The sequence below is a fragment of the Canis lupus genome, chromosome 34, assembly GCF_048164855.1.
Source record: "Canis lupus baileyi chromosome 34, mCanLup2.hap1, whole genome shotgun sequence".
In the NCBI taxonomy this organism is placed as follows: Eukaryota; Metazoa; Chordata; class Mammalia; order Carnivora; family Canidae; genus Canis; species Canis lupus.
In genome coordinates, this window is record NC_132871.1 from 10,654,480 (window position 1) to 10,674,544 (window position 20,065).

The window sequence follows — 20,065 nt, forward strand, 5'->3', positions numbered from 1 at the left end:
TAGTGAAGGCTTTGCAGACAATTTCAGCACCCAGTTTAAGACATTTCATCTAATTACACAAACATTTTCAAGTATGTACTTAATGATGATTCTGATATTGGATTGAGATAACCCAGCAATACCCTTTTCTTTTGAAATGACATTCTTTTATTTAAAAAAAAATTAAGATTTTATTTATTTATTCATGAGAGACACAGAGATAGAGAAAGAGAGAGAGGCAGAAACACAGGCAGAGGGAGAAGCAGGCTCCACTCAGGGAGCCCGACGTGGGACTCGATCCTGGGTCTCCAGGATCAGGCCCTGGGCTGAAGGCAGCGCTAAACCGCTGAGCCAACCAGGTTGCCCATGACATTATTTTAATAGGAAGATAAATTAGTCCTCCTTTCCCATGGATAGCTATTATGTAAAATACTAGAGGAGCTTTTCTTATCAAGGAAAATTTGAGGGCCTTCTCTTTGCTTAGACTTTGCAAGACGCCATGCTCACACATGCACCTTGCCTTTCAGGACCTTACCACCTAGGTGAGGAGGCAGGTGTAAAAACATGAGATATATTTTACAGGAAAAATTGATAGTATTTTAAATGAGATTATCGGGAGCAGATAAATGAATTTGGCTGAGAGGTGGATTGGGAGATGATGAACTCAGCTTTGGACCAAGGAGTAGGAGACGGCCATGAGGCAGAAAGGAAGAAACTAACAGACTAGTCAGCAATGAGTAGTGACTCAAAGCTCCATGGAGCTATGACTTGTATTAAACCTTAAAAGAAAGATGAATTCATGAATGCAGAATCAGATAAAGAGGACTGTGGAAGTATAGTAGGCATTTTATATCTAAATGGGAGGGAAAAAAATAAGATTTTAGGAAAGAAGTGACGAAAACATTGTGTAAGGAATTTTGGAGGAGAAAAAGTTTTTGTTCAAGGCTTCCAGAGCTAAAATATCTGTTGGGAGGGATAGATGAAAAGTATATTTTGAAGGAAAAATAAATAAAACATTGAGTCAGGCTATAATGGAGTTAATAAAGGAGAGACTGGATTTGACAGATAGATTGGTGGTGCTATGAACAAAGACTGGAAATATAGATGAGGAAAGAGAGAAAGACTCTGACTAGAATGATGCTGAACTTGGCATTGGACATCAGTAGGTTGGAAGTGACAACGAGATAGCCAATATGACCACGTGTACAAGGTGGCAGGGCCAAGATGAGGGTGGGGATGACAAGGGGCTGAGGGTGCAAAATTTAAGAAGGTGCTCGCTCCCAGGTCTCAGGCCACACAACCCTGAGAGGAACTGCCTCCCTAAATTCTGCATCTGGGACCCAACTGCTCTGTCCTAGTCCCTGCCATGCTGGGCCCATGGAAATATGGAACTATGAGCTTTGATGGAAATCTAAATTCTGCATCTGGGACCCAACTGCTCTGTCCTAGTCCCTGCCATGCTGGGCCCATGGAAATATGGAACTATGAGCTTTGATGGAAATATGAGTTTAGATGACAAACAAGATCAGAGATTCAGGCTTGAGGTGTGCGGCATAGGAGCAATTGTATTCATGATGTCTTCAGAGTAAACAGCAAAGAGAATGAAGGACATAGGGCTGAGCCTCAAAGAACTCTCCTTTGAAAACCAGAGAAGAAAGAAGAGCAAGCAAGTCTAACACAAGAAAGACAATCAAAAAGTTCCAAAAATAGATATTTCTATTTAAATATAGTTAGATTTAGCAGATGCCCTTGCTGTTATTCCCTTCTGAATCGCCACTGAAGTGGTAATTAAATAATTTTTGAAAAAGTGTTCACTCACAAGGATTAAAAGAACAGGTGAGGTGGGACACCTGGGTGGCTCAGCAGTTGAGCATCTGCTTTCAGCTCAGAGTGTGATCCTGGGGTCCTGGGATTGAGTCCCGCATCGGGCTCCCCGCGTGGAGCCTGCTTCTCCCCTCTGCCTGTGTCTCTGCCTCTCTCTCTGTGTTTCTCATGAATAAATAAATAAAATCTTTAAAAAAAAAAAAAAAAAGAACAGGTGAGGAGAAGATAGTGATAATATCATGGGAACTTGAAAAGCTGGTGAAGAAGTCATAACTGTCCAGGTAGTCTCAAAAAACCAAATACTAAAGCCAACCGTGAGGGAAAAGCCAGGAGCAAATATATTTGCTCCCCAGAAACCTGAGAGGTGTGCGATTTGGAGGCACTTGATGCCTCTGGAGGTAGGTGTGTAAGTGAGCTGAAAACAAAAGTATTTATGCAATTCTGTATATTCCACAGCAGTCAAATACGAACGATTCCCTTCCCCAAGCAGCACGGTTAGACAGTGCCCTAGTCCTCACCCAGCGGAATCCTAGAGGTCTATTCTCTACAACAGTTGAATCAGAGTGACTTTGAATATGGGATTACAAATCACAGCTAAGCATAGGGTTTCCTTACTGGCAACAGGACTAGGTGAAAGTCTGTACACAGAAGAGTAGCACCCTTCCCCAACTGAATTCCAAGAATGCCAGCAGCCAAGAATGCAGGATTCCTCTCTGAGAAAAACCAACAAAGCTCAAGAGATCTGTCTGCGAATGTGAACAGCTTTAGGCACCCCCCCACACACACACACACACACACACAAATGGAAGAATGGAAGCTTCCTAACAATGGAGCTTACTGGTCATCTGGTACTGACTTGGGTACACACACACACACACACACACACACACAAAACACAGCCTCCAGATCCCATGGTAGAGACACTCTGACAACTGAACAGTCAGAAACCATTAGACATTTAGGAAAACAATCCTAATAAAAAAGGGGTGGGGGAGGAAGGAAGGAAGAAAAGATAGAAGGGGGCACCTGGGTGGCTTGGTGGTTAAGGGTCTGCCTTTGCTCAGGTCGTGATCTCGGGGTCCTGGGATCAAGTCCCCCCATCGGGCTCCCCACAGGCAGCCAGATTCTCTCTCTGCCTGTGTCTCTGCCTCTGTCTCTGTGTCTCTCATGAACAAATAAATAAAATCTTAAAAAAGAAAGGGAGGAAGGAAGGAAAGATGGAAGGGTGGATCCAACTTGCAGAAAATGTTAGTAATATAGGGATGAAGAAAACATTAAAAAGTGAGCGGGGGGGATCCCTGGGTGGCTCAGCGGTTTAGCGCCTACCTTTGGCCCAGGGTGTGATCCTGGAGACCCAGGATCGAGTCCCACGTCGGGCTCCCGGCATGGAGCCTGCTTCTCCCTCTGCCTGTGTCTCTGCCTCTCTCTCTCTCTAGGTCAATCATAAATAAATAAATCTTAAAAAAAAAAAAAAAAGTGAGTGGCATGGGCAGCCCAGGTGGCTCAGCGGTTTAGCGCTGCCTTCCGCCCAGGGCGTGATCCTAGAGACCCGGGATCGAGACCCATATCAGGCTCCCTGCGTGTAGCCAGCTTCTCCCTCTGCCTGTGTTTCTGCCTCTCTCTCTCTCTCTGTGTCTCTCATGAATAAACAAATAAAATCTTTTTTTTAAAAAAAAGAGTAAGTGAGCTTCTCAAAAATACAAGTTATTTTAAAAGACATACTCAAATCACAGTAAAGAATCCTTGCAAATTATGACCACTGAAATGGAAACAAAAAGCAATAAAATGGTTGGAACATACAGATGAGAAAAATGCCCACAAATCAAATGAAGAAGATAAATATATGGCTGTAGAGGCAATAAAATGAAAAATTTAGATGATCTTCAGCAAGTCCAACATGTTATAGCAGTTTAACAAAGAAAGAACAGGGAAGGAGGTGAGGAGGAAATCATCAAAGAAATAACACCAGAAAAGAACCCTCAGAGGAGAAATACATAAGGTCCCAAATGAAGAGGTCTTTTCAAGCACCCAATTTAAGAAATGAAAAAAAGGCTGATACCAAAATTCATAATCATGAAATTTCAGAACTCTAGAAAGTTTAGATTTTCCAAGAGGAAATCCAGGAACTCTGAGGTAAGGGCCACACACAAAGGATGGCACAGGAAATCATAATGGCAACACGGGAACAAGAGGACAGTGAAACAATGCCTCAAAAACACTCAGGGGAAATCACTTGCACAAAAGAATTCTATTTGCAGCCAAACTATTAACCAGATGGAAAGATGGGATAGAGACATTTTTGGAAATACAAAAAAAAAAAAAAAATATATATATATATATATATATATATATATATATATATATATAAAATATGACCTTCTCTGTGTTTTTTATTAGGAAGCTACTAGACTCAAGGCTTACTACCCAAAGAGGTGATACAACAAGAGGAAGATTCGGGATCCAGGAAACAAGGGATCCAATAGAGAAAAAGGCCCATGGAGACTACACAGTAATGGTAAAGGGAGACTGTTGGGCCTCAGCTGGGAGCCAGTCTAAGCAGGGCTAAGGTGAAAAGGGATTCTGGAATGGTGTATCTTAGAGAAAGACTACCTGATTTGTTTAATTGTCGTCAGAGAAAACTCACCCCTTTGTCCAAGATCTGGGGATAAGCTAGCTCAAAAGAGAAAATGAAAGCAAATGAAAAAGAGAAAGAGGGTTATTGATTCTAGGGAGAATAACAGACCATAAAGGAACCGGTATCATCATAGGCTCAGCTGGGAAAAAGACATACATAGTCATAAACTTTGACTATTCATCTAACCAAAATGAGTGAAGGTGTCTGCAGGGAGGAAGGGCGAGAAGGCCAAGCCGACCAGGTGGCTCAGTGGACTAAGCAACCGACTCTTGATTTCCGCTCAGGGCGTGAGATGGAGCCAGAAGGTGTCAGGCTGCACCCCACATGGAGCCTGCTAGAGAGTCTCTCCTTCTGCCCCTCCCACCCCGCACGTGCTATTTAAAAAAAAATAAAAAATAAGTAGAATCAAGGTATCAAAATAAATCCACAATCTAGAATCAGATGCATTTATGGTAATCAGCGTGTATTTCCCATTTCATGGGAACACCTGTTAAGCAATCTGTCAAGTTTTACAATTTGAAGTTAATACACTTTTTTAGGGAAGAAAAACGAGAGGATTATGATGGAATTATACAGCCATCGTTTTAAAAAGTGGTTTTTAAGACAGTCTCAATTACATTAAGTACACTTCAAAATCTTAAGTATTTTGTATTCTTCTTTAGCATGTGAATCAATGGCTCTTTCCCAGGTCTGTGTTCATTCTTTGGAGTATTTTGAAACAACACTGTGGGTAGATGACATTAAGTACAAATTCTCCTGTCCTCAGAGATTTAAAAAAAATTCATTTGCCATGTTTTCCAGAGGTCTAGTTGATAGAATCCATCACTGATTTCTTTCTTTTGAGTTCACTATTTGAATAGTTTTTCCCATTTGTAAATCTAAGTATCTCCAAACAGTGGCTCACAACACATTTCAACTTAAACATATAAACGTTTCAGTGGGACAGAAAACCGCACTTTATTCAAACAATAGATTAGAGATGAAATAGTGCTTTTAAGGTTGTTTTTGACATTTAAAAAGGGCTGAAGTATTTTCATCCCTTTGCTGCCTGTTGTTTCGTGAGAGACCTAATAACTTTGAAGAGAAGGCCCCAGCACATTATACACACTGAAACCCTGTCCAATGCAAAGTGATATTTTCCTTTCTATTTTTCATTTCTGGATGCTGGCTCCAGTCAACAATATAATCATTTTCTCTTATTGATTTTCTTATAAAATGTATCCTTGTTAGATTCATTGATGACTATACATTACAGAGGCACCTGATAAAATTTCATTGTGTTATTACCACCACACAGGAAATGCTTTTTGCTGGATGAAAATAACGACTTCTCAAGGTGAAGATGAAACTGTGTTTAATGCAGAATTCCAGAGAATGGCATTCTTATTTTGAAAGCTAATCATCAAGAACTCCCACCCTCAAATCAATTCAATATTATTCTCTGCTGAGAAGATGTACTGTATCACTCTAGCTTGACCTCAGTTTGTCCAATTTCGAAAAAAAAAAAAAAGATTAATTTTCCCACTTTAAACACTTAACAACTTGAGGCTTTGGCTCTTCAAAAGAATTCTGATTCACTCATGACTGGCCTGTACGGTGCACCTCCTAAATCACTCTGTGTGGTTTTTGGTGGCCTGTATCTGATTAACTTGGATTGATTTGGGCTAGATTTTTAAACAACTCAAGCCAAATAGCGACTTCATATTTGTAGGGTCATGTAAACATGTAACTCACAGTTATTTTTTCCTTTTTTATTTGGGGGCATCATCATAAAGTATAATTTCATTGGGTCCTCTTTTCTACTGAGAAATACTTAAGTTGTTTCTTTCATTTTACCAGAATTATAGGCTTCCTGATATTCCTAAAGCACCACAAAAACAACAAGGGGTGGTTTTGTTTGCAATAATCCAAATGGTTATGGATTAATTCCTAGGAAGTCTACTAAAAAGGAAATAAAATGTTAATCTTGTCACCTAAAAATTTGAAATGAGGGCACCTGGGTGGTTCAGTGGTTGAGCGTCTGCCTTCGGCTCAGGTCGTGATTCCGGGGTGGTGGGATCGAGTTCCGCATCGGGCTCCCCACAGGGAGCCTGCTTCTCCCTCTGCCTGTGTCTCTGCCTCTCTCTCTGTGTCTCTCATAATAAATAAATAAAATCTTTTAAAAATAAGTAAATAAATAAATAAATCACACACAATAATTGATACAGCTTGCCGGACACTGCTAATAAGAAGTGACTTAGGGAGCTGATTAACACATAGAGAAACAATTCGTAAGTAGCATTCTGATTGTACATGATTGGCTGCTTCCCCAGACTTAAAACAGCATGTACACTAAACTGGCCTTTGTAGATTATTAATTTGCTTGACAAATCTTTTCTGCAGTCTAGAGGTAAGAGCCCAGCTCTTATCTCGATTATCAGAGCTCTTCTGACTAAGGAGGTTTCACTCTAAGTTTATAAGCAGTGCATTGGCTAGATTTTCAGATAACTGGACTTGGCTCTCGCATACCATACGGCCCTTGGCTTAAGCTGGAGCGAGCTACTTGTGTATCTGCAAACCTTAGTGTCCCCACTTGAAAAGAGTGGGGAGGGCAAGAGTCCGTGCAAGTTCAAGCGAATCAAGTGTTAAAATCGAATTTGATCCTGAGAAAAGATAACCAGACAGATAGCACTCTTCTCCATAAATCATTTTGAGGGAGTCCTGACCACAATAACATCCCACATGGCCGGTGTATTAAATGTGTGTAAACAAAGCTACTCTTTTAGCCATTCTAAAAAATATGCACTTGGGGACTTATAAACAGCATATTTATATTCATTAAATCATTTTTAAAATAGGCTGTGAATGAGAACTTAAGAGCGCTTAAGAAAATATTATTCATTCTGCAAAAGAGTTACTACGGCCTAGAATGCAAACTGGTCACTTGGGACTATTTTAAAACTGCAAGCAGGAGGAGACAGAGGTCACTGCCCTCCTCCCTCTACGACAAGCCAAACCTCCTCAGACTTGGCCCATCCACTCCTGAGTGGGTCTGGCCCATCCACTGGGGCTTTTGCAGTCTGGACATGACCAAGATTTTTTTATTTCAACAAGGCAGAAAAATCACAAAACTAAAAAAACAAATTTGCTGCAAGGAAAAAACAAAAAAGTACTTTGTGTTCCAGATTTTATTTTAAAACATTTATTCAGGCTTCTCTATGATTTCAAGCCCCACAGCCCAAAGGCATTAAACTGTATTGAAGCTTAATGGCCTGAAAAGTTTCCTTTTGAATTAAAGCACATCCAGTTACGAAAGGGGGAGGGGGGGCATCTGCAACTAATCTGAAAGTTTCATTTCTGATCCTGGACTTTGAGGACATAAAAGTAGCCAGCAGAAGACTTTCAAATCACCCAGAAGGGAATTTGATTTCTGGGAGCTGGGTTTCTATACCAGTGCCTCACTAAGGGAAGTTTCCATTACTACAGGGTGACCTAATAGGTTTAGATGAACCCTGAGAAGAGAAAAACAACCTACCTACGCTTGTCCAGACACTGCTCCTTCTCACCAGGTGATTCACTTATTGTAGAGACAAATTCTAAGAACTTCCATTTTATGGATAAAATGGGGCCTTTGTTTCCAGACCAGAGGGCTCCAAAATAAGAATGCTATACCAGGATATGGGGAGAAATTTTAAATTGTTTTAATTTATGTGTACTGCTTAGATCATCTTCAACTCTCTGTTTGATATATGTAAAGTACATGGTACATCCTCTAAATAGGTGAATATACCAATGATGGCTACTCAGTTAAGAACATTTTGAGACAATTCCTCTAGACACTATACCTGAGGCACAGCCTTGGCTGCTGCCCCAGGAGCTGAGGGAGGGCTGACACTGGTTGTTCTAAACCTTCATCCGTGGAAGAGCCCCTTGCATATTGCAGGGCCCGTCACCACAACTAAAAGAACCTGGCTGACAACAGCTCTACTGATTGGATTTTGTTACTGCTTCCTGTTCTTTTGCCTTTCATTTAAAAAAAAAAAAAAAAGTGCTACCGTGCATCATTAACAATGGGACTCTAACCAAAGTACAAACAGCTGGGTCCTGTGCAAGTCTTTATTGGCAACTGTCACTGTAAAACATCTATATTTGCATGAGTGCAAAACAGAGCAACTCTGACATGATCGTGTTCCATTCAACACCCTATTTCTTAGGATAGCACAGCTTATCTCAGAAAGAGAGAAATGCTCACTATCAAAGTGGACATTTTTATTATCAGCTTCAATCTGTTATTTTTGAAGAGCTATTTTTGTCTCCATACAAACAGGATACAGAGTACAACTTTCTTTTGTTGATTAAGTGTCAGTGTTTCCTCTTGAGTTGTCTGAATGGCTGTTTAGCAAAAAAGGAGAATGGGGTGGTCTCGGAGAGATACAGATCTGGTTTCTAAGCTTCAGGATGTTCAAAGGAAGAGAGAGTAACACAAACTACTAGTTAAGGATTTGAAAAAAAGTATTTTTAAATATCTAAATGACTTAACATTTCAGAGGAAGACAGACTCTCCATCCTCCAGTAAAATATCCCTTCACTTTAAGAGACTCCAATGAACATTATGTTTAAACAGTTTAAACAGTTTTTGCTTTTAAAAAGTTTATGTCCCTGGGGCGCCTGAGTGGCTCAGTCGATTAAACATCCAGCTCTTGATTTCAGCTCAGGTCATGATCTCAGGGTCATGGGATCGAGCCTGCGTCAGGCTCCACACTCAGCGGGGAGTCTGCTTGAGATTCTCTCTCTCTCTCCCTCTGCCCCTCCCCCCCACCACATGCTTGCTCTCTCTCTAAAAATAAATAAGTAAATCTTTAAAAAGTTTACATACTTATAAGGTTTAAGATACCTAATTTTAAAGATAAAATGCCCGGCAAAGTCCTCCAAGTCTTAAGGAACATGATCCATTTGACCAATTGGCTTCATGGGTAAGAACTTTACTCCTTCTCAAGACTCTTTTTTCCTCCTTATCCAGGTGGCCAAACCCAGGCAGGTCTCACTGTTATGATCCCTCATAATATATCTCTCGGGGACCCTTATCATAACTGTATTTAAACAATTGTGTGCTGCCAGTTTTAAGATTTTATAGATTGACTTTTCTGTTCCCCCACATCCCATCCGAAAACCACCCCTAAAACAATAGGAGAAACATGAAACAAAAACACAAGCTCCAACTCTGATGAGAGCAGGAGCCATCTGAAACACCCCAGCCACAATATACCATGTGGAATGCGGGTGTAAAGTGGTGATTGACTTAACCAAGCAAAAGGGGTAAATGCTAAGTGCCCACCGAGGGACCTACTGAGGAGAAGCCAGCCCAGCCAACAGAATCCCCAAACTGGGTAGGCCTCAGGCATGGGAAGCACCAGGGGCTGGGGCTTGGGAATTAACTGCCCCATGACACAAGAGCAGTGGACTGACATCTTCAACAGAGCAGTTGTTCACCCTCTCCTCTATCTTGGATCCTCACCTCCACCTGCAAGGCAGGGAGACAGGAAGAGTATTCTCTGGAGAAACAGAAACAGACTCAGGGACACAAGGCACAGCAGAAAGCGATGGAGAGATGGCTGTGACTGCTTATCTTCATATTAAACAATGAGATTCCTGGCTCTTCTCCCACCTTCCTTCTAAAGGCAATAGTCAGATTTGTACACCCTTGACACAAGGTTATAGCCCCTTAATGGAAAGCCCCCAGAGAACAGACCAATAGGTAGTTACATCTGAGGGCTTGTCAATAAAAAAGGCAATTCACAGTGTGATTATTCTACAGTGACTCTCATCAGCAAAGCTTCTCACATACAAACAACATCTCCAGTCTTAAATATGTACCTCCCTGTGTTCTCTGCAATTTTCCTTTAGGAATTTTTCCTAAAGAGGTAGTCAGATAAGTGGACCAAGATGTACATACCACAAAGCCTAGCACAATATTACTTTTAATAGTAACAAATTCAAGCCTAAATGTTTCCATCAATAGATGGCTGGTTAAATAAATGTTGTAGCCATTAAAAAGGGTACCCTATATGTATTGACAAAGAAAGATACTAATGGCCTACTGATAGTGATAAAAGACAGGTTTCAAACATCATCTATTATAATTCTATTTATATAAATACGTGTTTATATATGCATAAAAACACAAAGGGTTTTTTAAAAATAGGGGTTATCTCTAGAAGGCAGAATTATGAGAGAATTTTCATTTCTCTGTATTACTTGAGTATTTTAGCAAACATATCAGAAAATCAAAGACAATTCCTACTGAGAAAATAAAATGTTACAAATAACTTTAAGTATAGCCCTAGATCTTAATTATAAACTTACAGCCGAGAAATACCAGACATTTGAGAAAATCCTCAAGCATGCCAGACAGAAATGTAAACCAGTAAACATGGTGGAGGGAAGAGAAGACCTCTAAAGTGAGGGAAACAATGCAGGGAGCAGAAGAAAACATCCATAAAATTACAATTAATGTCCTCCAGGGGAAAAGAGAAAATATTGCATTCATGAAACAAGATGAAGCTCTACAAAAGGAACAACAACAAAAAACAAAAAAACAAAAAACAAAAAAACAAACAAACAACAACAACAACAACAAAAAAAAAAAAACGGGACAAGCTTTAGAAAAAATATGGCCACCAAAAGAAAACTCCAGGAGAAGTACTGTAAGACAAAGTCAAGAAAATATAAGGAAATAGACAATGAAAGAAAAACATGAGAAAATTCTCAATGTAGAACACCGAACAGCTGATAGCTAGAACTGACAAAAAGAAAGAGAAAACTCTCAACATAAGAAACATTTCTAGAACTGAAGTTTATAAGTCTGCAAAGTAAAAAGCCTTCTGAGAGCCTAGAATCATGAACAAAATATGCCCATGTTGGAAAAGTTTAGAACACAAAGGATAAAGAGAAGATCCTAGTAGCTTCCAAATGGGAGAGTGCTGGATCTGGATGGACATACAAAGGATCAGGAATAAGAATGGCATCAGATGTCGGAAGGCTGCATTAGGACCCAGAGGACAATGAAACAATGAAGATCATTTTCGATTTAGAATTCCATAACCAAATTATCATTCCAATGTGGGGGCAGGAAAAAAATCATGTAGGAGATGCAAAATACCAAAATGATTGCCTCTCCTGTCCTTTTTTCTCGGGACCCTTTTTCTCACAAAACAAGGAAGAGGAAAACATGTGCTTCAAGAAAATAGGGAATCCAATGTAGGCCCCCCAAAAAACCAAAAAGGCAAAAGAAAATCCCAAAACACAAGCCTCCGAGCAACTGGTTCAGATTAAAGCAAGAAGACTCAGGATCCAGGAAAGATGTTTTCAAGAAGGAAAAGTCAAAGCGGAGGGTGTAAGGAGAAACTGACAGAGTAACAGATAGATTTACTCTAAGGGAAAGTGGACTGAGCAACTGTAAGAGTAAAAAGACCTATTAATGGGTACAAAGAAAACAAATCCAGTGACAATCACTGGATTTGAGAATTAGTAACTCGAAGGAAAGTGAAAAGTTACATGATTGGAGAAATGTACTCATGGTACACCACTTGGCTCAGACAACAAGCTGACTGTTGTAATTTTATAAATTCTGAGCCCGGCCCCTCGCGGGGCCCCTCCTGTTCTCATTCATTTGGGGAATATAAATAATAGTGAAAGGGAATATAAGGGAAGGGAGAAGAAATGTGTGGGAAATATCAGAAAGGGAGACAGAACGTAAAGACTGCTAACTCTGGGAAACGAACTAGGGGTGGTAGAAGGGGAGGAGGGCGGGGGGTGGGAGTGAATGGGTGACGGGCACTGGGTGTTATTCTGTATGTTAGTAAATTGAACACCAATAAAAAATAAATTAAAAAAAATAAATAAAAAAAAAATAAATTCTGAAATGCTGATCTAACCCATAATATGGGGGAAAACTGGAGGGTGGTGTAAGCAAGCTAGGTCTTCAATAGTGATGAGTAAAAGTGATGACTCAACAGAGAGAAGCATATTCTTATTTAGAAATATGGAAGTCCTACCAGAAGAAGCAAGCAAAAGAGCTGAAAGTAGTTGAAGGATGGGGACCACAGCTTCATTACGTGGTGGGTGAGACCATTCCTCTTCATGGAAGACTCTTACGGCTTTTAACTAAAGACGAACATCAGTCCTGATATCCACTACAAAAATTCAGCCTTAATTCTGTACTTTAAAAAGTAGACTATCATGTCTGTTCAGTATTTAATATCCAAAAGCAAAGAAATTCCTCCCATCCCGCCCCTTCGTCACAGGCCTGCAGAGCCTTCTCCACCAAGATGAATTGGCTCAAACCAGACACTCTACTGGCCTGAATAAAATACAGATGTGCAACCGTCTCCAACTTGCATATGGATTTGTTGCAGAAATTCCTGAGCCAGTTGGTTGTTTGGAACATAGGGGTGTTTTTTCTTCCCCACCTCCACCCCATAAGACATATTTTAGATGAGTATTCATCTCAGAATTCTGGATGGTAGCTTTCTAGGATCAAGGGGATGGGGGGAACTGTAAGTCAGATGTAGATTATTGTTAAGGCTGAGCTTCTGTGTTGGATGGTGGATTTATAGACACAGTATAAAATTATATTATAAACCACAAAGTGTAAATATAGTATAATTCATATAGTATAAATTGTAAAATCATAATAAGTGAAAAGAATGTGTCATGAACCAAAAATTACCAATCCACTTCTACATACCTAAAACCCAAAAGAGACAAAAATATATTAGCCCCAAACCTTGTTTAACAGGTGGCAGGCACATTTGCCCATATATTCAGCAATTATAAGCAATACAAATTTATTTATTTTTAATAGTATATTTTTGGAGGGTTAACTGATTTTATTTTTAAATTTTTTTTATTGGAGTATAGTTGACACACAATGTTACATTAGTTTCAAGTACACAACTTAGTGATTCAACCTCTCTATACTATGCTATGCTCACCACAAGTGTAGCTACTGTTTGTCACCATACAATGCAACAGAAACTACTATTGACTGTATTCGTTATGCTGCACCTTTTATTCCTGTGACTTATTCATTCCATACCTGGAAGCCTGTAGCTCCCAATACCCTTTACTCATTATACCCAACCCCACACCTCCCTTCCTCTGGCAACCATCAGTTTGTTCTCTGCATTTATAGGTCTGATTCTTCTTTTTGTTTGTTTACCCATTTGTTTCATTTTTTTCGAGTCAATAAACATTTATTAAATATCTCCTAAGGGATAAGGCACTGAGTAATCCTCTGGTTATGATAATCAAGAGAGATGTGGTCTGTGGCCTGTGGGCATTGAAGAATCACCTTTATCTTTCAGAATTCAGAAATTATATTTAAATATATGGGCCAAATAAATAAATAAATGGGCCACTTCAAATGTGTTAAAAACACACACACAGTAGTTCTCTTGTGCATCCCATTGTTGATCATCAAACAAAAATGAAAATCAACAATACAATGGATGAGGAAAAAATGTATTGGTTTTAGCTTGATTGTGAGCACTTGTGAAAAGCAGATTTAACTTAATAAATGGAGAGTTCCAAGATGGTCCAAGCAGCGACCCCTTTTGAGGTTCTAAGAGCTGATGATTCTGGTCTTTCCCTCTCCCTTGATGCAGAAGACATCCTTGAGTAGTGCTTTAAGTTTATTAGTCAAGATCGGGGGCATATTTAGGTCACAGATATAGTGAGTACATGTTAATACTGAGAAAGTAATTAAAGTCTCTAAATTCTCCTCAAAAAAGCAATTCTCCCCCCATGATTTCTTGATCTTTCCTCTATCTCTTATACACCTTCTTTTCCAGAGTTTCTCACTAATTCTCTTGAGTTGTTTCGTCTCATCCTAAAAATGTGTCTGAATGTCTCAGTACAAAACAGGTTTTCAGGGATCCCTGGGTGGCGCAGCGGTTTAGTGCCTGCCTTTGGCCCAGGGCGCGATCCTGGAGACCCAGGATCAATCCCTCATCGGGCTCCCGGTGCATGGAGCCTGCTTCTCCCTCTGCCTGTGTCTCTGCCTCTCCCTCTCTCTCTCTCTCTCTCTCTCTCTCTCTATCATAAATAAATAAATTTAAAAAAATAAACACTTAAAAAAAAAAAACAGGTTTTCACCCAAAGATACCGGTTTGTACCATAGCCCCCAAACCTCCCAGGCCACGCACACACATCCTGACTCACCCAGCGCACACGCACTCACGCACACACGCACACACACGCTCCATGTGCACCCGACAGCTCCCCTCGCCAGCAGGCCCTGTGCTTGGCAGGCCCCAACCTGCAGTCATGATCCTGCATCAGCGCTAAGGCTTCAATGAGCTCATCCGGAGAAAATGTACTAAGCATGCAGTTACGCCTTTGCCAGGGGCTGCAGGCAGCTGATGCCTGGTTCTTGATGCCCACACATACAGGCCCAACCCCCCTGCTGCCCAGAATAACAACGTGATAGGAAAAGGCAAGACAGGTAGAGGGAAGACTGGGGAGGAAAAAAATTCACATTAGTTGAATAACACATAGCATTTACTCTTTGCCAGGCCTGTTCTGAGTGCTTTAAATATCAACCTGTGCAAAAAATATATATATATATATCAACCTGTGCAGAAGAGACTATTATTTACACCGAAAGATGAAATGATGGAGGCTGGAGAGGTTAAGTAACTTGTCTAAGGTCACACAGCTATAAAGTAATGGAGTTGATCCAAGCAGTCTGGCTCCAGAATCTGTGCTCTTAATTATGACTCTGTTTAATTCTTTTAGCCTGAGGTAGGAAGCCTCCTCTCTACCTTTCTAATTCCCGGGATAATGAATACACTGTTTTTCTATCAGAAGGAATGGGGGGGTGGAGGAGTGTTTGAGATCAGCCAAGAAACTTGCCAGCCACACAGAGCAGAGGGACAGACGCTCAGAACAGGGATCAGGGGAGGAGGGTCCTGGGGTGCAGGATCGCTAGACAGTGAAAATCAGGTACTCCCTGGCTGGAACACACATAGGACTGGATAATGCTCATGGCTAAGGTAGGGGAGGTGACTCCAGGCCTGGAGGCCACTTATAAAGAGGAAATAAACCAGAAGTGGAGGTGAAAGGCTGCCTGGACTGATAAGAAGACACTGGCTATCTGTGGATGTAGCGCTTTGGAAAACGAAGCCAGATCACAGTCATCAGAGAAGCACATAAATAGCATTTCCAGACCTTGGCTTCTTTTCAACTCAGTGAACATTCATAAAGGCCTATGAGGAAAGAGAAACATTGAACAGAACAACTTAAGGAGCATGGCCCAGATTTTTCCCATCTCAGTGAGGTGTTTACATTTAACTTAACTGTGGGCTTGGTACGTGGGCAACGTTTGGTGGGGACCTCAGCCAGCAAGGCACCTGAGAGCACCCTGCAGCACCATCTGCAAAATGAGAGCAGCAGGGCTTCTCGGAAGCTGCACTAGTTGGAGGGAAAATAAATAAATAAATAAGTGTGGGGGGGGGGGCCAGGGAGAGAAATGGGAACCGAAGTCAGTCAAGAGAAAAGAAATCCGCAATAGGAAGGTCAGCCACTCTAAGAATAACTGTCCTGCAAAAACAAAACCAGGCCAAATATAACGTCTCCTACCTCAGCCAAAATCATCTGCCTTTAGAAGTCAGTGTGATGTTCTGGTATTTTTTTTTCTCCTTTATTCCCTATAGGCTCTTCTAAGGTAGGCCATGCTCTGTGAGAAGATATATGTGAGCAAGGTTTCATTTGACATCTGTTTTCCAACGATTAAATTTGTGGTGGTTATATTTAGAACAAAAGATAGTTTAAGGAATAATTAGGTGCCCATATGTGATACAGGCAGGATAGCAGCAAATGTTTTTAGGATCATGTTTTTAAAATTCAAAACTGAAAATTAGAAATAAAATAATGTGGATTTGAAGTTTCTCTAAAGGATTGCATTTTAAAACCCAGCAATATGACATATCTGTACCTCAATTTCCACATTTGCATACTTTACTGCTGTTTGCATAAAATGACTTCCCTGACCCCTCCCCGCCCCCAATCTGTGAGGCCAGGATGATCAGTTGGGTTTCCAGTAGTGGTGATGGATTTGCTCTGATCCACCCTCACCCTTTCTCCTGTTTCCGCCCATGATGAATGGGCACCATTACAAAATGGTGGCTGGGGTTAGGAGTGCAGCCTAGAGGAGCTCATCCCCATGGGGGAATCAAACGCTGGACCTCGGCCTCTTTTGTGTGGTGCTTTAACCTACTGAACTAATCAGCCACAGAAAAATAAGGATGCTTATCACTGACTTGCCAAATAGAAGTGCCATGAGAATATATTTTAAAAAAGAAGAAGAAGAAGAAGAAGAGGTAAGGAGAGAGATCTTAGGAGCTTTGCTTCTATAGAAAAACAGCTATTTAAATACCAACTAATAGTATTAAAAGTCAGAAACAGAGGCAATGGCAATAAAAGCCCTTTCTCTAAGTCAACAACTGGCTGGAGACTACACGTGTCTACAAAATGAGTTTCACAAGCTCAGGCTTATTTTAGAAACATCAATACAAAAACGGCAGTAACAGAAAGTATTTTTCCCCTTAGTTTAAGCACTGCTTGGATATGCATTATACCCAGCCAAGCAATAACTTCTTCTCTTAAATTTTCCCAAGTTCAAGTATATGGCTTTGAGCACACCACAAGCTTTATTAAACGGCCTAGCTCTAAGTATGCAATAATCGCTCATTTCCTGGCCATTAATTCAGACATCATGCAATCACTCAAAGGCATCCATTTTCCTTTGCTGCTATTTTGGGGACTGCTGCCCTATTGTCATCCCCGCCTTAGACCCCTGACTTCGTCGTCTTTTAATTAGAGCCAGCGAGAGCGACAGGCGGAGTCAGCCTGCTGAGGGTGATCCATCACATGGCTCTCCGCTCCCTGGCCTCCTAGATGACAGTTTATAAACAGGACATCTTGGGTATCAAGATAGCTGCTTAAGGAAACAGAAGAACAAATGGTGACCATCTTGTAAGCCACTTCCTTGAGATGACTCTAGTCCAGGGCTGTATTTACTGACTCTTATTTTTATTAAATACCCAAATAAGCTTTACTAATGACGAGTTTGGAAGATGCCTTGGCTAAGCTTGCCCTCAGATACACTGCTGTCATAACCTAAGAGTTGCCCAAGGTGTTAACAAACATACTTCCAAATGAGCCACTGGCCTATTTTTAGTAGACCTGCTTTATAGCTAACCCCTGGCCACGTTGATCAACAAAGGTACCAGTCCTGGAAAAGAAGAAACTAAAAATCAGCTCAATACTTACAGAAATCACTACTTCTTAGCCCACAAAGTGCTACTATTCAACAGTAGTTTCCAGGTAAAACTAAAAGACTGACTTACATCTGCTGAAATCTAACCCTGTTATCCAGAGAGAAGATATATAAGACCCAAAGTTATATTGGGTATAATAAATACATTAGGCATATTATGTATATCTACAACCATGGGGTGAGCTGGTGCACATGATGGGTGCCGGGTTAGACACCCAGCCATGCACTGGAGAAGCTCACAGCTAGAGGGAGTGCTGCTGGTGAGCCTGAGGGGAACAGCATGATGTGTGCAGAACCAGCAGCATGTGCTGCAGAAGATGCTCAGAGGCTAAGGCTAGAGCTGCACTGGCTAGATTTACCTCGGCTCCTTCATGAACTGTGGAGTATGCCCTTGGGTGGTTTACTTAGCTTATCTCAGTTTCATTACTTTGATATATTTCTTTCCAGTCCTCAGAGTGTGTATGTGTGTGTAATCTTACACATAACAAAGCTGAGGCCTTAATTTTTGCATATTTCTACCTTACTTTATACACTTTTGAGTATAACAGAAACATTTTTCCATGTCAGTATTATTTCTCATGACTGTCTAAGACAACAACCTACAAATACACATTAACTTAGTTAACAGCTCCTTATTGTTGGACACCTACATCGTGTCCCCTTTTCACTATAATAAATTGTGATAAATATTTTTTCCTATCTTTCAAAAGAGCTTAATAGAACTGGACTGAAATATTCCATGAAAGATTTTAATACCTCATTAAAACTGTCTAAAACCCAATAGTTTAGGAGGTAATTATGCCATAACTATTTTATTCTTTCTTAGCTTGCTCATTGTTCTATTCCATCTTTTTAATAATAATGCAGATTGTACAAAGACCGTACAATAGGATCTAATTCAATATTAAACAATGAATGTTGATTTGACCTCCTACAGCACTTTTTTTCAGTTATTGACTTAGACACTGAGGATAGAGCAGTGAACAAGAGAGACCAGATAGTAACTATACTTATGGTGAATGTACCATAACATTTAAGCTTGCTGAATCACTATGTTGTACACCAGAAACTAATATCACAGTGTATGTCAACTATACTTCAGTTAAACAAACAAACAAACAAACAAAGACAGACCAGGGACGCCTGGGCAGCTCAGCAGTTGAGTATTTGCCTTTGACTCAGGGCCTGATCCTGAGGTCTGGGGATCGAGTCCCACATCAAGCTCTTGCAGGGAGCCTGCTTCTCCCTCTGCCTATGTCTCTGCCTCTCTCTTTCTCTGTCCCTCATGAATAAATATATAAAATCTTAAAAAAAAAAAAAAAAAAAGACAGACCAACCAACCTTAGTCTTCATGGAGTTTACCACCACCATGGGAGGGAAGACAGGGAAGACAGGGAAATAAATGCACAAGTAAACATAAAGTACGCCAGAAGCTGATAAATGCTATAGAGGAAAAGTTTGAGAGAGAAACAGGCAGGACCTACAGGTTGGGAGGTACTATTATTTTTTTCTAGAACTGCCTAGGAATAACTCACTAAGAAGATGATATTTGAGCAGAGATCGAAGGAAAAGAGGTGAGAAAGTGGTCCAGGCTGAGTAAACAAGAAAGACAAGAAAGGCTAGAGCCAAGTGAGTGAAGGGACTATGACAGATGTGTTCCGATAGGTAGCAGGGGCTAAATTAGTTCTGGCCTGATAGGCTTTTGTAAAGATTTTGAGTTGAGTTGGTAAAAATGAGTTCCTAAAAGATGCTTTCATACACATTCTGAAGCCATCCACTTCTTTCTAAGGAATGGTTCCCAAAATAACATTATTTGCTGTGAGTTCTAGTTGATGTATTTTCATAGGCCTTCTTCCCATTCTAATCCCCCAATATACATCCTATTGGACTCATTCTTATCCAAATGGCTATTCATAAGCTCAAGATTTTATTCTTGAAAGTTTTGTTGTTTGGTCAAGAAGAGAGACGTGCTATAGTTCCCATCCCTCCCTTACCTGAAGACTTGCTTTCCTCAGTGTAAGATACTCATAGTCAACCCAGTCCAGAAACAGATGATCCTCTGACCTTTCGTCAGGTCAATAATAGCCCAACATTACATCATAAAGCCTGTGTCATTCACCTCACTGCATCTCATCAAGTAGACATTTTATCATCTCATATCATCACATGAGGAAGGGTGATTACAGTACAGTAAGATATTTTGAGAGATACCACATTTACATAACTTTTATTACAGTATGTTGTTATAATTATTCTATTTTGTTATTTTGTTGTTAATATATTACTGTGCCTAATTTAGAAATTAAATT

General features: G+C 40.4%; 1 long non-coding RNA gene across 1 annotated transcript in view; it reads right to left on the reverse strand.

Annotated features, from left to right (window-relative positions):
* Window positions 1-19,806, reverse strand: part of LOC140624309 (uncharacterized) — a 62,701-nt gene extending 42,895 nt beyond the window's left edge. Inside the window, exon 1 of the long non-coding RNA XR_012023801.1 lies at window positions 19,751-19,806. This is a non-coding gene — a long non-coding RNA (uncharacterized lncRNA). The remainder of the gene's footprint in view (window positions 1-19,750) is intronic.
* Window positions 19,807-20,065: the final 259 nt, after the last annotated feature.